We start from the raw sequence: 17,155 nt of genomic DNA on the forward strand, positions 1-17,155 counted from the left end.
TTACTAAAAATATATAAACTAAAATGACTACCGCCTTGAAAAGTTAGTGGGAAGATAATTATAATTGACTTGATCAAGCCTCTTTATTCCTCTTCAAGGGCCTGATCCAATGCACACTGAAGTCAACAGAAAGATCTAACAGGCATTGGAACAGGATTCGTATTTTTAATATGAGTCATTCTGATTTGACATGCTGGACAATTGTCCTGCAGGATAAAGTGTCCTTGTTTGTTTTAATATTGTGGCTTTGCTATAGGCCTTCATTTCAATGGGCTAATCAAACAAAACTTTATTTCTTGCATTATGTGATACCTGTTGATTTTTCTTGAGTTTTAATCTAATGTGTTCTCAGATTCCCCTGAGATAGGGAAAAGGGCATTTTATCTTGCATACACAGGAAAGCAGATGTGACTCCTCAGAAGACAGCTGTGTCGTGTTGAGCAAAATGCAGAAAATTAAAAACAAAATCTGCATCAGAGCAACAGCAACTAATGTGAAATTTGAGTCAGATGTTTATCCTATTAGAAATTGTTTTGAAGGAAAGAGAATTGAATTGAGTAGTACTCTCAAATACTCAAATACACCAAAGCATCAAATACACTCTCAAATACTCAAATACACGCTAACCTGTGCAATAGTTTGTACTCTTATTCATGTGTAGCCCCCTGTCCTGTTCACTGGCCCAGCATGAAGTTATTCAAGCTAGGGAAATCTGCCTTGTGACTTTTTACACAACTTTGGGAAACTGCTCCTGAGGCTCCTCTGTGTGCTCTGTATTGTGTGTCAGTGTGTATTCACCTCAGTCAAACCACCAGGAACAAGAGCAAGACTTTATTCTGTAAAGAAACACAGAACAGGATTACAGTCCAGCAGCCACCTCTCTGCTTGCTTGCCTCGTGCTTCCAGCTTCAGTCAGTGCTGAAACTTCCTGCTGGGAGGGCAGAGGGTACATCCTGGCAGAAACCAAGAAAGTCTCCCAACATGCCGCAGTCTGTAGCCCACAACTTATAGTTCCCATGGCTACTGCTGAAGCACACAGGACCTTGGGCTGCGCATGGGATAAGCTTTCCATAGAACAAATACATTTAGAAGGAGGCTGGAGCATAATATCCAAAAGGCAATTAAAGAAATTAAAATCATGAATTTTGAAGTATGCAAAACCATATGCCAGAATGAATACTGTACCCCATGGATGTTGTGGCCAAACGGGAAGTGGTGTATGGAAAATGATGTTTCAGAATGAGGTCATAATGCAAGCCAATCAGCATTCTACTTTACATTCTCCAGAAATATCACTGTCTTGGGAACAGCTCTAGCAATGATGGCAAAACTAGCCTTCGTTGTCACAAAGGTGGGCCAATTGCTCCACTATTTGGTCCCCCTGAACACCTCAGTGTTTCAACACACCCACTGCTAGTCCAGCCAGTTCAAATATTTGAAATACAGAGAGGCCAGCAAACAAACCATAGCAAAAACAAACTAGCTGTCTTCATGCATTTCTGATGTACCTATCATGATTGCCCCAGGTTCTTAAGACTCAAATTCTGTGTGAAATGGGACAGAAACACTCAGTTCTTGTATCTTCATTATTGGATGATGACCTTTGCAAAGACATTAGTCTGTAGGTGACCATGCTGTGTAATAACTATAGTCATGTCAGTGTTCCAGCAAAACTATGAATATGGCAACATATGCAAATATTTATCTGCTTGCCTATTTGTTGTAGGTTTGTAACATTTGCAAGGGCAAATATTCTTTTGTCTGGTTTTCCAGTCCTTGCCACTTACTGTCCTTTCTAACTGACATTCTCTTTATGCAATTCTGCTAAAAAGAACTCATGCTCACTGACATTTTAAACAATGGAACATACATTTGATTTTAATCCTCATGCTGTCTACACAGTTATGGACTAGGTCTTTGTGACGGCATTAAGAAAGGAAAAACATGTTGCAGATATAAAAGCAGAAAACACTCTTCTCATAATGGGCTACATAATTGAGCTGCCAACCCAAAAACGCTTCCGTTTTTATGCTGTAACTGTTAACGCTTTTATGTGCTGGAAGTTTGCCAGGAGGCTCATTAGGGTCCCCGTCAAAGAGGGCACAGCCAAAGCAAAATATATTTAAAGGGATACCAGCATGCCTGTTAGACACAGAACCCTGATTAACCAACATTGTTGCATCTCACAGGTGTCCATGCAACTTGCATGCAAACATGCAGTGCCGCACTTGAGTTCTCCCTGCTTCGAAACAGGCCAAGGATGGAAATTAACAAGGTATCCTGCTCTACAGGAGTGTGTTCTGTTTTGTATTTCAACAGCTTTCCTGAGCATGATGATGGAGTAATCAGGCAGATCAGAGGCTCACATGCCCATCCATCAACTGCATCTGCAGTCACAAACAAACTTTGTAACCTGACTTCGAAAGATCCACTGAGCAGACAAATATTTTATCAGTGTGTCAGGCCTGGGGTGAAGGGTAACACCGATATTTCAAAATCAGCAGGATTATTTAAGTATAATTTCTGTTGGAGATTCAATTTGGGGCCTGTAAGCCTTGGAATTCTCCCTTAAAAGACAGAACTTCGTTTTGTCCTTGTGGTTTTTGAACTAACTTATGATTTATTATGGCCTAGGGTAATAAAAAATCATGATGCACAAGCCACTAGCCGTCACCTTCAGCCCCCAACTAAAACCTCTCCAACGCATCATCAAGGATCTACAACCTATCCTGAAGGACGACCCATTGCTCTCACAAATCTTGGGAGACAGGCCAGTCCTTGCCTACAGACAGCCCCCCAACCTGAAGCAAATACTCACCAGCAACCACACACCACACAACAGAACCACTAACCCAGGAACCTATTCTTGCAACAAAGCCCATTGCCAGCCACGTCCACATATCTATTCAGGGGACACCATCATAGGGCCTAATCACTATCAGAGGCTCGTTCACCTGCACATCTACCAATGTGATATATGCCATCATGAGCCAGCAGTGCCCCTCTGCCATGTACATTGGTCAAACTGGACAGTCTCTGCGTAAAAGAATAAATGGACACAAATCAGATGTCAAGAATTATAACATTCATAAACCAGTCGGAGAACACTTCAGTCTCTCTGGTCACTCGATTTCTGACCTAAAAGTGGCAATTCTTCAACAAAAAGACTTCAAAAACAGACTCCAACGAGAGACTGCTAAATTGGAATTAATTTGCAAACTGGATACAATTAACTTAGGCTTGAATAGAGACTGGGAGTGGATGGGTCATTACACAAAGTAAAACTATTTCCCCATGTTTATTTCCTCCCTCCCCCCCCCCCCCCACTGTTCCTCAGACGTTCTTGTCAACTGCTGGAAATGGCCCACCTTGATTGTCACTACAAAAGGTCCACCCCCCCACACCCCCCACTCTCCTGCTGGTAATAGCTCATCTTAAGTGATCACTCTCCTTAGAGTGTGCATGATAAACACCCATTGTTTCATGTTCTGTGTGTATATAAATCTCCTCACTGTATTTTCCACTGAATGCATCCGAGGAAGTGAGCTGTAGCTCACGAAAGCTTATGCTCAGATAAATTGGTTAGTCTCTAAGGTGCCACAAGTCCTCCTTTTCTTTTTGCGAATACAGACTAACATGGCTGCTACTCCAAAGCTTTTATTGCTTCATTTAGCTACATATTAAATAAATGCTACAGTCTTTTTGGTGGTTCTGATTTCTCTGGAAATTTGTATTAATATTTCACGTATGATAACATGAGAGAGCTACAGTAAAAAATCCAATTGTGTACAGGATGTTTGCATGCTCCTTCATTCTACTTTTCTAGTCCTTTTTAGTGATGCTCATTCAGTGTTTTGGCTCAATGGGCCTTTCACATGCAGGGATCCAATCTAGAGTAAGTGGCAATCATCTCTTCACTTTTGACTAGCTCTTAGCAGTTCTGAGAAATGGGCTTCTCTGAGATCACAATAGAACTACATGTACCAAGATCTTATTTCCCAAAACAATATCCCCAGCAAACCATTTAGACGCTTCCTGGGCTGGAGACCAAGGATCAGGTTCTGTTAAAAGTCTCAGCACACTTCTGTGTTTACAGGCACAATTTTGGCATGTGCAAACACTTAGGCCAGGTCTACACTGAAAAATTAGGTTGATCCAGCTGCATCACTCAGGGGTGTGAAAAATTCACACCCCAAGTGACATAGTTAAACCAATCTAACCCCTAAGGAAGACAGCACTATATTGACAGAAGAATTCATCTGTTGACATAGCTACCACCTCTCGGGGAGGTGGATTCGCTATGGTGATGGGAGAACCCCTTTTGTCGCTGTAGTGAGTGTTTACACTGAAACATCACAGAGGTGCCACTGTCGTTATTTAAGTATAGACACGGACTCCTAGTTAACTAGCAACCAAGTGCCATTTGGATAAGTAAAGTATAAGGCTAACTCCCAGTTCATACATGAAATTGTCCTTTGCTCATGGCTAATACAGGTTTTTTTCTTGTGCAAAAATTGTGAATGCAAATGTGCCAGTTACTTTTATAAATATGGTTGTCAGTGTAGAGGATATCTCTAAAATTTTCTACTTTTTGCTTGAAGGCCATCACACTGGTCTGTCTTTTTAGTTTGTCTTCTGGATCCTATAAGTGCTGTTTCTCAATCTACTAAAGGGGTGTGCTAGTCAATTATGTGAGCCACATTTCATCTTTCCAGGGCAAAGCCTATTTGATACTCTCAGTCCCTAATAGGTTGGGGAACAAGCAAATCAACTTGGTGTCCAATTTACACCCTTCATTCTACCTTTTTCTCACCAGGTAAGACTATGCACTCTTCTTTTGTAATAATTAGCTATACAGACAAACTTTACTTATCTTCTCCCATACTGGCGTAGCTGTGGCCTGCTCATCTGACCACAAGACTAGGGGCTTGGAATCCCTGAGTTCTAATCCCAGTGCAGTAGCCTTGGTCAGCTTCTCCTGTGTCAAATGGATATAATTATACTGCTCCAACTTCTCCTGGGATATCTAGTAGTAAATAAGCATAACTTTAATTTTCTTAATCTAAGTACAATAAGACCAATTTCTGTCTAGCAACCAGTATTCTCAAATATTCACAGAAAGACACATTTGTTGACTCTGCAGAGGGCCCACATATTGGTGAGGGAATATTGGTGAGGTAAAGAATGGCCATCAATGCACTACCCTTTCAACTCTGCCCTTCAGAGCTGCATTAAAAAATCAGTTTCTCCCCAAAGCCTCCTTTGTCCAAGCACTTTTCAGAATTAATAAAGCTCCATGACATCTCTGTGCAGTAGATAAGTGTTATTTCACACAGTTTACAGATAGAATAACAGAGACACAAAAAGATTAAGCGACAAATCTAGGCAGAGTAGGGAATAGGACCTAGAATCCAGGCTCCAAATCCTGGATATAGCATTAAAAAAAATAACTAAATAAAGCAAAGTAAGAAAGAAAATGAGAGTGGAAAGGGGGAAGAGGTTTGCAGGAAGGAGAAGGAGACATAATGCTACAACCACTAAAACATTCCACCTCTTGGTAAGTGCCCAGTAGAATTGCCATAATTTGACCAAGTTACACAACCACATTTGTCTCCTTTCTTTGTCTCCTAGTATAGTTGTGTTTTAACTTTTCCTACTTTGAGAAATCAGTGGAACTATTACTTCCTTATTTATGATAATGATGCAACATTTGTAATGTAGGGATCATGACCTCATTGTGGTAGGCGCTTTCCAAACACACGAGACAGCTCTCCCCAAAGAATCTGGAATCTAGGGAATTTTTTTGATGTGTCATTTGCTTATGTACATTTGTATTGCACAGTATACAGAAAGGAAAGGCAGTAATTTTAGAGCAGATATTGCTGGGGATCCTTGTGGCTGTGAAAACCCAGCCTCAAAGGGAATCAGAGAGTCAGGTAGTCAGCATGACATTGACCTTTAGGGAGAAAACAGTTCTCTGTCTGAAGCTCTGCCATTATCTGCTCTTCTATATGTCAGTTATCTTGGGTCTGCACCTTGCAAACTAAGTTGTACTGTCATAAATCATTTGCTGTTGTCTGTTGTGTACTGGTTCCTTGCTGCCCTCCCTTTGTTAATAAACTCGTTGGCTTACATGCATAAAATTACCTGATTTTGAGACTGTTTATTCACAGCATCATCCGTCTAGCACAGAGGTCGGCAACCTATGGCACGCTGCTGCCTGCTGAGTCCTAGCCACGCCCCGCTCAGCCCACTGCCGAACCCAGGCCGGGAACCCGGCAGGGAGCAGCGTGCTATTAAAAATCCTGCCCGCCCCGGCCCGCTCTTGTCCGCCCCCACCCCCAGTCAGGGTGAAGAAGCTTGGTCCTGCCGGCTGCTGCTGCAGGGCAGGCAAGCTTCCCTCCTCCCCTGCCTCTTCCCCCAGTGTGCGGGGTTCCTGCCCCTCCTCCTCTCCCTCCCTGGCCCCGATCAGCTGATGGCCCTTGCGGGGGAATGGGGAGAAGAGGAGCTGCCCCGCCCTCGCTGCTCTGGGGAGGAGGTGGAGAAGAGGTGGGGACAGGGCCATGGGGACTGGGGGTGGAATTAGGGCATATCCCCTACAGCCCCCTGCCATGACCCGCTCTGGGCAGGGGACTGGGAGCACCCCCACGACCCCAGCCCACACCCCCAGCCCTCTGCCCTGACCCCTGCACCCCCCACACACACACCCAGCCCTCTGCCCTCACCCCTGCACCCCTCTCACACACACCCAGCCCTCTGCCCTGATCCCTGCACCCCCCTCACACACACCCAACCCTCTGCTCTGACCCCTGCACTCCCCCAACACACACACACAGCTCTCTGCCCTCACCCCTGCACCCCCCCGTGACCCCAGCCCTAACTCCAGCACACCCACACACACATACCCAGCGCCCCCACAGCTCTTGCCCTGACTTCTGCACCCCCTCACACACCTCCAGCCCCCTGCCCTGACTACTGCACCCCACACACACATACCCAGCCCCCCCAAACCCCATGTCCTGACTCTTGCACCCCCTACATTCCCACCCCCTCACCAAATGGGAGCTGCCCAGGGAAGCACTCCACCCCCAAACCTCCTGCCCCAACCCTGAGCCCCCTCCCTCATTCTAGCTCCTGGCCAGACCCTACATCCCAACCCCCAGCCCAGTGCTCAGTGCACTCCCACCCTCAGCTCAGTGCAGAGAGAGAGGAAGAGAATGGGCTAGAACCAGGGAGAAGGTAGGTACCCACTCTATGTGGGCAGGGCCGGGATCCCAGACTGGCAGTGGGCTGAGCAGGGCTGGCAGCCGGGACCCTGGCTGGCAGGAGCCGGTGGACGGAACCCCAGACCGGTAGCAGGCTGAGCCACTCAGCCCACTGCCGATCTCGGGTTCCGGCTGCCAGCCCCGCTCAACCCACTGCCAGTCTGGGGTCCTGGCCGCCAGCCCCACTCAGCCTGCTGCTGGTCTGGGGTTCTGGCTGCTGGCCCCTTGCCAGCCAGGGCCCCGCTCAGCCTGCTGCTGGACTAGGTGAATGGAACCGCAGGCTGGCAGTAGGCTGAGTGGGCTGGCGCCGTAAGATCAGCATTTTAATTTAATTTGAAATGAAGCTTCTTAAACATTTTGAAAACCTTGTTTACTTTACATACGACAATAGTTTAGTTATATAATATATAGACTGATAGCACAAGACCTTCTAAAAAATGTTAAAATGTATTACTGGCACACGAAACCTTAAATTAAAGTGAATAAATGAAGACTGGGCACACCACTTCTGAAAGGTTGCTGACCCCTGGTCTAGCATTTAACTATAAGAGAAATAAACAAGGTCTCTGAAGAGCTATCCCTTAAGAAATATATAGGATAAATAGCGGCATTAAATATATATCAGTGTGCAGGAGGGTAGAATTCATTCATTAAAAGCAGGATGGAATGCTATTTTAATGTACCTTATAAGATTTTAGTTTAGGTAAAAAAACGAGGAGTACTTGTGGCACCTTAGAAACTAGCAAATTTATTTGGGCATAAGCTTTCGTGGGCTAAAATCCACTTCATCAGGTGCATGCAGTGGAAAATACAGTTGGAAGATATATATATATATATATACACAGAACATGGAAAAATGGGTGTTGCCATATCAACTGTAATGAGACTAATCAGTTAAGGTGGGCTATTATCAGCAGGAGAAAAAAATTTTTTGTAGTGATAATTAGGATGGCCCATTTCAGACAGTTGACAAGAAGGTGTGAGTAACAATAGGGGGGAAATATTAGCATGGGGAAATAGTTTTTACTTTGTGTAATGACCCATCCACTCCCAGTCTTTTATTCAAGCCTAATTTAATGGTGTCCAGTTTGCAAATGAATTCAGATTCTGCAGTTTCTCGTTGGAGTCTGTTTTTGAAGTTGTTTTGTTGGAGAATTGCAACTTTTAGGTCTGAAATTGAGTGACCAGGGAGATTGAAGTGTTCTCCGACTGGTTTTTGAATGTTATAATTCTTGACGTCTGATTTGTGTCCATTTATTCTTTTGCATGGAGACTGTCCAGTTTGGCCAATGTACATGGCAGAGGGCACATGATGGCATATATCACATTGGTAGATGCGCAGGTGAACGAGCCTCTGATAGTGTGGCTGATGTGATTAGGTCCTATGATGGTGTCCCTTGAATAAATATGTGGACAGAGTTGGTAATGGGCTTTGTTGCAAGGATAGGTTCCTGGGTTAGTGTTTTTGTTGTGTGGTATGTGGTTGCTGGTGAGTATTTGCTTCAGGTTGGGGGGCTGTCTGTAAGCAAGGACTGGCCTATCTCCCAAGATCTGTGAGAGTGAGGGATTGTCCTTCAGGATAGGTTGTAGATCCTTGATGATGTGCTGGAGAGGTTTTAATTGGGGGCTGAAGGTGACAGCTAGTGGCGTTCTGTTACTTTCTTTGTTGGGCCTGTCCTGGAGTAGGTGACTTCTGGGTATTCTGGCTCTGTCAATCTGTTTCTTCACTTCAGCAGGTGGGTACTGTAGTTTTAAGAACGCTTGATAGAGAGCTTGTAGGTGTTTGTCTCTGCTAATTTTTTTCCCTACTGTTACTCACACCTTCTTGTCAACTGTTTGAAATGGGCCATCCTACAAAAGTTTTTTTCTCTTGCTGATAATAGCCCACCTTAATTGATTGGTCTCCTTACAGTTGGTATGGCAACACCCATTTTTTCATGTTCTCTGTGTATATATATCTTCCTACTGTATTTTCCACTGCATGAATCCGATGAAGTGGGAAAGCTTATGCCCAGATAAATTTGTTAGTCTCTAAGGTGCCACAAGTACTCCCGGTTATTTTTTGCTGATACACACTGACACGGCTACCACTCTGAAACTAGTTTAGGTAAGAAACCTACTCTTCCTTGTCTCATCTCATCTGCTGCAACTTGCATGCCGGGCTCCTTGTTGTTGGTTATCTTAGTTTCTTTGACTGGATCATAAATGCATAATTTCTCATAATCTTTTACAGACCACAGAGGCACGTTCCCTCTTTCTCTGCACTTCCATTTCATTTCTCTGAGTTCTCAGTTTCAGTTCTGAGAATGTCTGGGCCCTGGATGAAGTGGGAAAGCCTCGGGGGAGTTAGGAGACTTCTAACTGACATTTGAATAAAACCTCAGCGTCTGTTTTTCACTGTCATTTGTTATAGGGAGATTGTTGAACAGTCTTTTTTGTAGATCTGTGATCATTTGGAGAAATCGCTCTGTACAACTTAGAATCATAGACTTTAAGGTCAGAAGGGACTATCACGATCATCTAGTCTGACCTCGTGCACAATGCGGGCCACAGAATCTCACCCACCAACTCCTGTAACAAACCCCTAACTTATGTCTGAGCTATTGAAGTCCTCAAATCGTGGTTTAAAGACTTCAAGGTGCAGAGAATCCTCCAGCAAGTGACCCATGCCCCACGCTGCAGAGGAAGGCGAAAAACCCCCAGGGCCTCTGCCAATCTGTCCTGGGGGAAAATTCCTTCCCGACCCCAAATATGGCAATCAGCTAAACCCTGAGCACATGGGCAAGACTCACCAGCCAGACACCCAGGAAAGAATTTTCTGTAGTAACTCAGATCCCACCCCATCTAACATCCCATCACAGGCCATTGGGCATATCTACCACTAATAGTCAAAGATCTATTAATTGCCAAAATTAGGCTATCCCATCATATCATCTCCTCCATAAACTTATCAAGCTTTGTCTTGAAACCAGATATGTCTTTTGTCCCCACTGCTTCCCTTGGAAGGCTGTTCCAGAACTTCACTCCCCTGATGGTTATAGAAACCTTCGTCTAATTTCGAGTCTAAACTTCCTGATGACCAGTTTATATCCATTTGTTCTTGTGTCCACATTGGTATTGAGCTTAAATAATTCTTCTCCCTCGGTGGTATTTATCCCTCTGATACATTTATAGATAGCAATCATATCTCCTCTCAGCCTTCTTTTAGTTAGAACCAAGCTCATTGAGTCTCCTTTCATAAGACAGGTTTTCCATTCCTCGGATCCTCCTAGTAGCCCTTCTCTGTACCTGTTCCAGTTTGAATTCATCCTTCTTAAACATGGGAGACCAGAACTGCACACAATATTCCAGATGAGGTCACACCAGTGCCTTGTATAACGGTACTAACACCTCCTTATCTCTACTGGAAATACCTTGCCTGATGCAGCCCAAGACCGCATTAGCTTTTTTCACAGCCATATCACATTGGTGGCTCATAGTCATCCTGTGATCAACCAATACTCCGAGGTCCTTCTCCTCCTCTGTTACTTCCAAGTAATGCATCCCCAGTTTATAACAGAAATTCTTGTTATTAATCCCTAAATGCATGACCTTGCACTTTTCACTATTAAATTTCATCCTATTACTCCATTTTAAAAGGTCATCCAGATCTTCCTGTATGATATCCTGGTCCTTTTCTGTATTGGCAATACCTCTCAGCTTTGTGTCATCTGCAAACTTTATTAGCACATTCCCGCTTTTTGTGCCAAGTTCAATAATAAAAAGATTAAATAATATTGGTCCCAAAACTGATCCCTGAGGAACTCCACTATTAACCTCCTTCCAGCCTGACAGTTCACCTTTCAGTGTGACCCACTGTAGTCTCCCCTTTAACCAGTTCCTTATCCACCTTTCAATTTTCATGTTGATCCCCGTCTTTTCCAATTTAGCTCATAATTCTCCATGTGGAACCATATCAAATGCCTTACTGAAATAGAGATAACTTAGATCCGCTGGGTTCCCTTTGTCTAAAAAATCTATTACCTTCTCAAAGAAGGAGATCAGGTTGGTTTGACACGATCTACCTTTTGTAAAGCCATGTTGTATTTTGTCCCAATTACCATTGACTTCAATGTCCTTAACTACTTTCTCCTTCAAATTTTTTCCAAGACCTTGCATACTACAGATGTCAAACTAACAGGCCTGTAGTTACCCGGATCACTTTTTTTACTTTTCTTAAAAATAGGAACTATGTTAGCAATTCTCCAGTCATACGGTACAACCCCTGAGTTTACAGATTGATTAAAAATTCTTGCTAATGGGCTTGCAATTTCATGTGCCAGTTCCTTTAATATTCTTGGATGAAGATTATCCGGGGCCCCCAATTTAGTCCCATTAAGCTGTTCGGGTTTCGCTTCTACCTCGGATGTGATAATGTCTACCTCCATATCCTCATTTCCATTTCTCGTCCTACCATTATCCCCAAGTTGCTCATTAGCCTCATTAAAGACTGAGGCAGAGTATTTGTTTAGATATTGGGCCATCCCTAGATTATCCTTAACCTCCACTCCATCCTCAGTGTTAAGCGGTCCCACTTCTTCTTTGTTTGTTTTCTTCTTATTTATACATCTATAGAACCTTTTACTATTGTTTTTAATTCCCTTTGGAAGGTCCAACTCTGCATGGCTTTTGGTCTTTCTCACTTTATTCCTACATGTTCTGTCCTCAGTAAATTAGCTTTCCTTGCTAATCCCTTCCATCTTCCACTCCTTATAGGCTTTCTGCTTTTTCCTAATCACCTCTCTGAGATGCTTGCTCATCCAGCCTGGTCTACAACTCCCGCCTATGAATTTTTTCCCCTTTCTTGGGATGCAGGCTTCTGATTAGTTTCTGCAATTTTGACTTGAAGTAATTCCAAGCCTCCTCCACCTTTAGATCCACAAGTTTTTCAGTCCAATCCACTTCCCTAACTAATTTCCTTAATTTTTTAAAGTTAGCCTTTTTGAAATAAAAAACCCTAGTCATAGATCTATTTTTGTTTATCCTTCCATTTAGTTTGAACTGAACTAGCTCATGATCACTCAAACCAAGGTTGTCCCCTACAACCATTTCTTCTATGAGGTCCTCACTGCTCACCAAAACCAAATCTAAAATGGCATCTCCTCTTGTCGATTCAGCAACTGCTTGGTGAAGGAATCCATCAGCTATCGCATCCAGGAAAATCTGAGCCCTATTATTATTATTAGCACTTGTCCTCCAGGCTGTATCTGGGAAGTTAAAGTCTCCCATGATCACACAATTCCCATTAGTATTTACTTCTTTTAAAACATTAAAGAGGTCTCTATCCATATCTAGATCGGATCCTGGCGGTCTATAGCACACCCCAAGCACTATCCCAGGGGACGCTCTAGTAGCTTTCTTCCCCAATGTGATTTTTTGCCCAGACAGACTCTGTCTTATCCATTCCATCACTTCTTATTTCTTTACAGTCTACCTCATCATTGATATACAATGCTACTCCACCACCTTTGCCTTTATTTCTGTCTTTCCTAAACAGCACATACCCTTCAATACCTGTAGTCCAGTCATGACGACTATTCCACCATGTTTCTGTTATCCCTATAATATATGGTTTCACTTCGTGCACCAGTAGCTCTAGTTCCTCCATTTTGTTATCTAGGCTCCTCGCATTAGTGTACAAACATCTTAATTTTTACTGTTTGGCTTCGCTCACATTCTTTACCCAATTAGGCACAGATATTCCACCGCCAATATTACCTATTAGATTGGTATGTACACTGCCCTTCTGCCTTATGTCCATTCTCCTACCCACGGCTGTATCCTGTCTTACTTCGTTTTCTTCCCTCTCAAAGAGAAAATCTGGCGTGGAGATTACCTGGACATCTCCCAACCATCTCCCCTAAATTCCTAGTTTAAAGCTCTCTTGATCAGTTGTGCCATCCTTCATCCTACAAGTCTATTTCCCTCCCTACTCAGGTGATGTCCATCCCGAGAGAACAGTCCTCTGACCATGGATGCTTCCCAGTGGCCAAACATCCCAAAGCCCTCCTTATAGCACCACTGCCTGAGCCATCTTTTGAGCATCATAATCTTGTCACACCTTTGTTGTCCTTCTCTAGGAACAGGCAGAATGCCACTGAAGATCACCTGAGCCTCGATTTCCTTAAGCATCTTCCCCAGCCTGGCATAGTCTCCCTTGATATGTTCCAGAGAGAATCTTAGAACTTCAGATTGATATGATGAAGTTGTTACTATAAAAATTGCTGTAACATTGAATGCCTCTATGTTAATGTGGAATCCACAATGGGCTGACAGGGTTTCTAGCACATCCCCATCTGGTTAGGGACAATGGAGATTAGTTAGTTTTACCAAATGTACTCTGACCACACAATGGGTATGCTGAGAAGTTTTTCTCATGTGAAAACAGTTTTCCCCAACCCCTCAACAGGGGCCAGGGATTTGGAGAGTGGAAAATTAGCAGCAGCAGGGCAAACAAATCAAGGTACTGATGTTAGCCTTTAAAAATCACAGAGGATGGATGCGTCGGGAAGACTCAGAGAGCCACACAGGAAGTTTTGGGCGGGAGAGGGAAGAAGACTGGGATGCTTTCATAGCTGAGGAGTGATTTAGCTGAGGGGATCAACCAAGATCAGAGCATGGTGAGCTGGCAGGAGAGAGAGAAAAACTCCATGACTGAGAAGACAAGCCATGCATTGCAGGAGAAAGATCCTGAATGCCCCCAGAGAACTGTGACCCCAGCCCAAAGAATGCTGGGGAGCGGTGTGGAAATTGAGGCAGGGAAATGCATGTAGAGTTTGACATTTTATATAGGTTTATTTATTTATTGTGTGAGTACAGAGCAATGGTGTTAAAATCCTGTGCAAAGTGTCTGTGTGTGTGTTTCCTACTACATGCTCCTGAAGCATTAACCTGTGGACCAAGAATGACCACATGGCTGGAGTTCTGGGTGAGGGTGTGTTCAACCAATGAGGATGTCATGGGAAGGGGGGGTCAGCACTAGTCCCAAGAGTCAAGCAACTGGACCACAGGGTCAAAGCTCTCAGGACCCCAAGCTAGGGACAGTGCATGGGCACTGTTCAGATTTTGGAGGCTTAAAGCACACAGGGGATTCGGCAGCTGTCACAGAAGTATAGTGATTGTCCAAGAAGGGGCATTTGTCCAAGATGATGTGACAGCATCACCTTGTCTTGAGCCCTCTCCCAGAATATTACACATTCAGGAAAACTGAAATTGAATCCCAGTTATTGCTTCTAGCTAAAAACCATTCTATAGTTACTAGGTTCCTTTCATTTCAGTCATTTATTCAGTCCTAAACGGACAGTATTAGGTAAAAACTGGGCCAGATTAATGTAACTGCATTGCCCCATATATTTACACGCAATTGCCATTCCTTTGTTATTAATAATGCCATAGATTATTAAAACTAAGGCCCAGTCCTACAACTGGTTGCATGGGCAGGCCCCTGCAGTCATGAAGGTTTCAGTCAGGTTTTGCACAGGTGCAGTATCCCACATGAGTGGAGCTAGTTACAATTTGAAGGTCTTAAAATATTTATTACTGAGCTAGTGTTTGTGGCTCCAGTCCTGGTGAACATAGCCTTTCTCTGCAAAAATGGCAAAAAGCTGCAACTTCTGAGCAGATGGATGAATTCGTATCCCAGTAGATGTTGTTGAGATATTTTGCCATTTTCACAGAAAACTATATTTTGGATGTTCAGGTCAAAACAGTGCATTCCCTCTTACAAAAAACTAGCCTCTAGTTTTTGAAAACAAAAGTGAAAAATAAATTCAAGGTAAAATGAAAAATGTTTGTCTTTCTGGCAAACTCACAAAAATATGGGGCTCGAGCTGAGCAGCTGGTGTCAATCTGCTGAGTCAATGGAGCTACTCCACTGATTTACGCCAGCTGAGGACTTGGCCCTAATTCGCCATTGACATGTTATTGGAAAACTCTCTTTCCCCAAAAGAATAGCAATAACCAAGCAATTTCTTCTGCCGAACAATGGAACTATAGCATTTTTCTCCCTCTTTCCCAAGCATTGTTCCTTGTACTTGGGTTTGGTTTTTTTCATAATACCAGATTCACATTCATGACTCTTTTTTCCGCCTTTTAATGAAAAGCACAGTAAAACTAAGTGCCAAAAATAAATAGGCCTAAAAATGAAATATGCATCAATTATACAATTAGGGCAACCACATAAACAATGACAGGTTTCAGAGTAACAGCCGCGTTAGTCTGTATTCGCAAAAAGAAAAGGAGTACTTGTGGCACCTTAGAGACTAACCAATTTATTTGAGCATAAGCTTTCGTGAGCTACAGCTCACTTCATCGGATGCATACTGTAGACTATGCATCCGATGAAGTGAGCTGTAGCTCACGAAAGCTTATGCTCAAATAAATTGGTTAGTCTCTAAGGTGCCACAAGTACTCCTTTTCTTTTCACATAAACAATGTGGCCCACCCTGATTGGTTGGTCTGTTCTAAAACACGGCCGTCAGACCAGATAAAAAGACGAAGGCACGGGAGTTTGTGTGTTGTCGGTCGTACCTGACCCACACCCCCTGAACCAAAGGGACGTGCACTTCTCAACTGTCTGTACCTGGCCAGTGCAGAAAACAGCCGACTGAAGGGTAACATATTTTTCGGACAAATGCAGGGTAAGTCTATGGAGTAAAGAAGTCTGGTTGCTCGAGCTGAACTGACCATAGTCGTATTGATATCATAGTATAAAATCAGTAGTAGATGGCTGATGCATAATAGCTTTGCATGTGTTATTGCTCGTCTTTTACATAGCCCTAGCAAATGCGTGTAGCACTGTCATTCATCAGCTTTATGTTGCCTTTAAAAACACCAGAAATATAGGGCTGGTGAACAATAGTTTTAGCTGTGCTTGTCTTCGGGGCTTTTATTATAACCTGCCAGGACCAGCATATGTAGAGTCTCTCTTCAGGAACTCGCAAATGGTCCACAATATTACTTGTACTTGTGCTTGTCTTTGGTATAATCTGCCTTTTGTATTAATTCTTATTCAGTGTTGGTCTTTCATTTTCCTTTTCTTGTTTTGTTTATGCTGTTATTTTAGTTGAAATTATTAAAAGCCTTTCTTGAGGAATAATTAATAGTTCTTACTTATTTTATACGGACACCACTTAACCTCATTACATCTGTGTTGGGTGGTAGGAAGTAGTGAACACCCCAGGGTGAAATAGGGCCCCGAGGCATGCCTCCTTCTTCCTTGATCTCCGCACATTTCACCCTGGAACTTTAGCATCTTTGGGCTTAATATTGCTCCCATTGAAAACGACAGCAAAAATCCATCTGGAGTCACTGGAAGCAGGATCCTGCCAGATATGCTGTGCTTAAAGTTCTGAGTGCACCAACCTGAAATAGCTTGCTTGCATTGTTACAGAAATAAAAATTATATGAGACACATGTCAACACAAAACTCATTCAATTCAAGGATCATGAGCTTTTAATTTGTCTTCCAAATACAAACAGTTCAGTTAGTGAAGCTTACTAGGCAAACTGTTTTACTAAATGTGTTTTATTACTTTATAACCCCATTGTTGTTCAGTAAAAAGCATTTGCTCTGATTCTCCACCACCTTGCAAACTGTCATCACAAATTGAGGGTAAAATGCTACCCTGTGTGTGTGTTGCAGAATTTATTGGGCAATGTTCAGATTTCATTTGGTGGCTCCACTATGTCTTCCTGTGAATGTAAAACTATAGGCCAGATTTATCACTAGTGTAATTCTACTGACTTCAGATGGGTTACTCCAGTGGTAGTTACGACCTACTATGCAAACCACTATCTAACATATACTCCCATTAATCAGTGTCATAACTTATCCCAGACATAGCCAGCCC

This window comes from Eretmochelys imbricata, chromosome 8, assembly GCF_965152235.1.
Source record: "Eretmochelys imbricata isolate rEreImb1 chromosome 8, rEreImb1.hap1, whole genome shotgun sequence".
NCBI lineage: Eukaryota > Metazoa > Chordata > Testudines > Cheloniidae > Eretmochelys > Eretmochelys imbricata.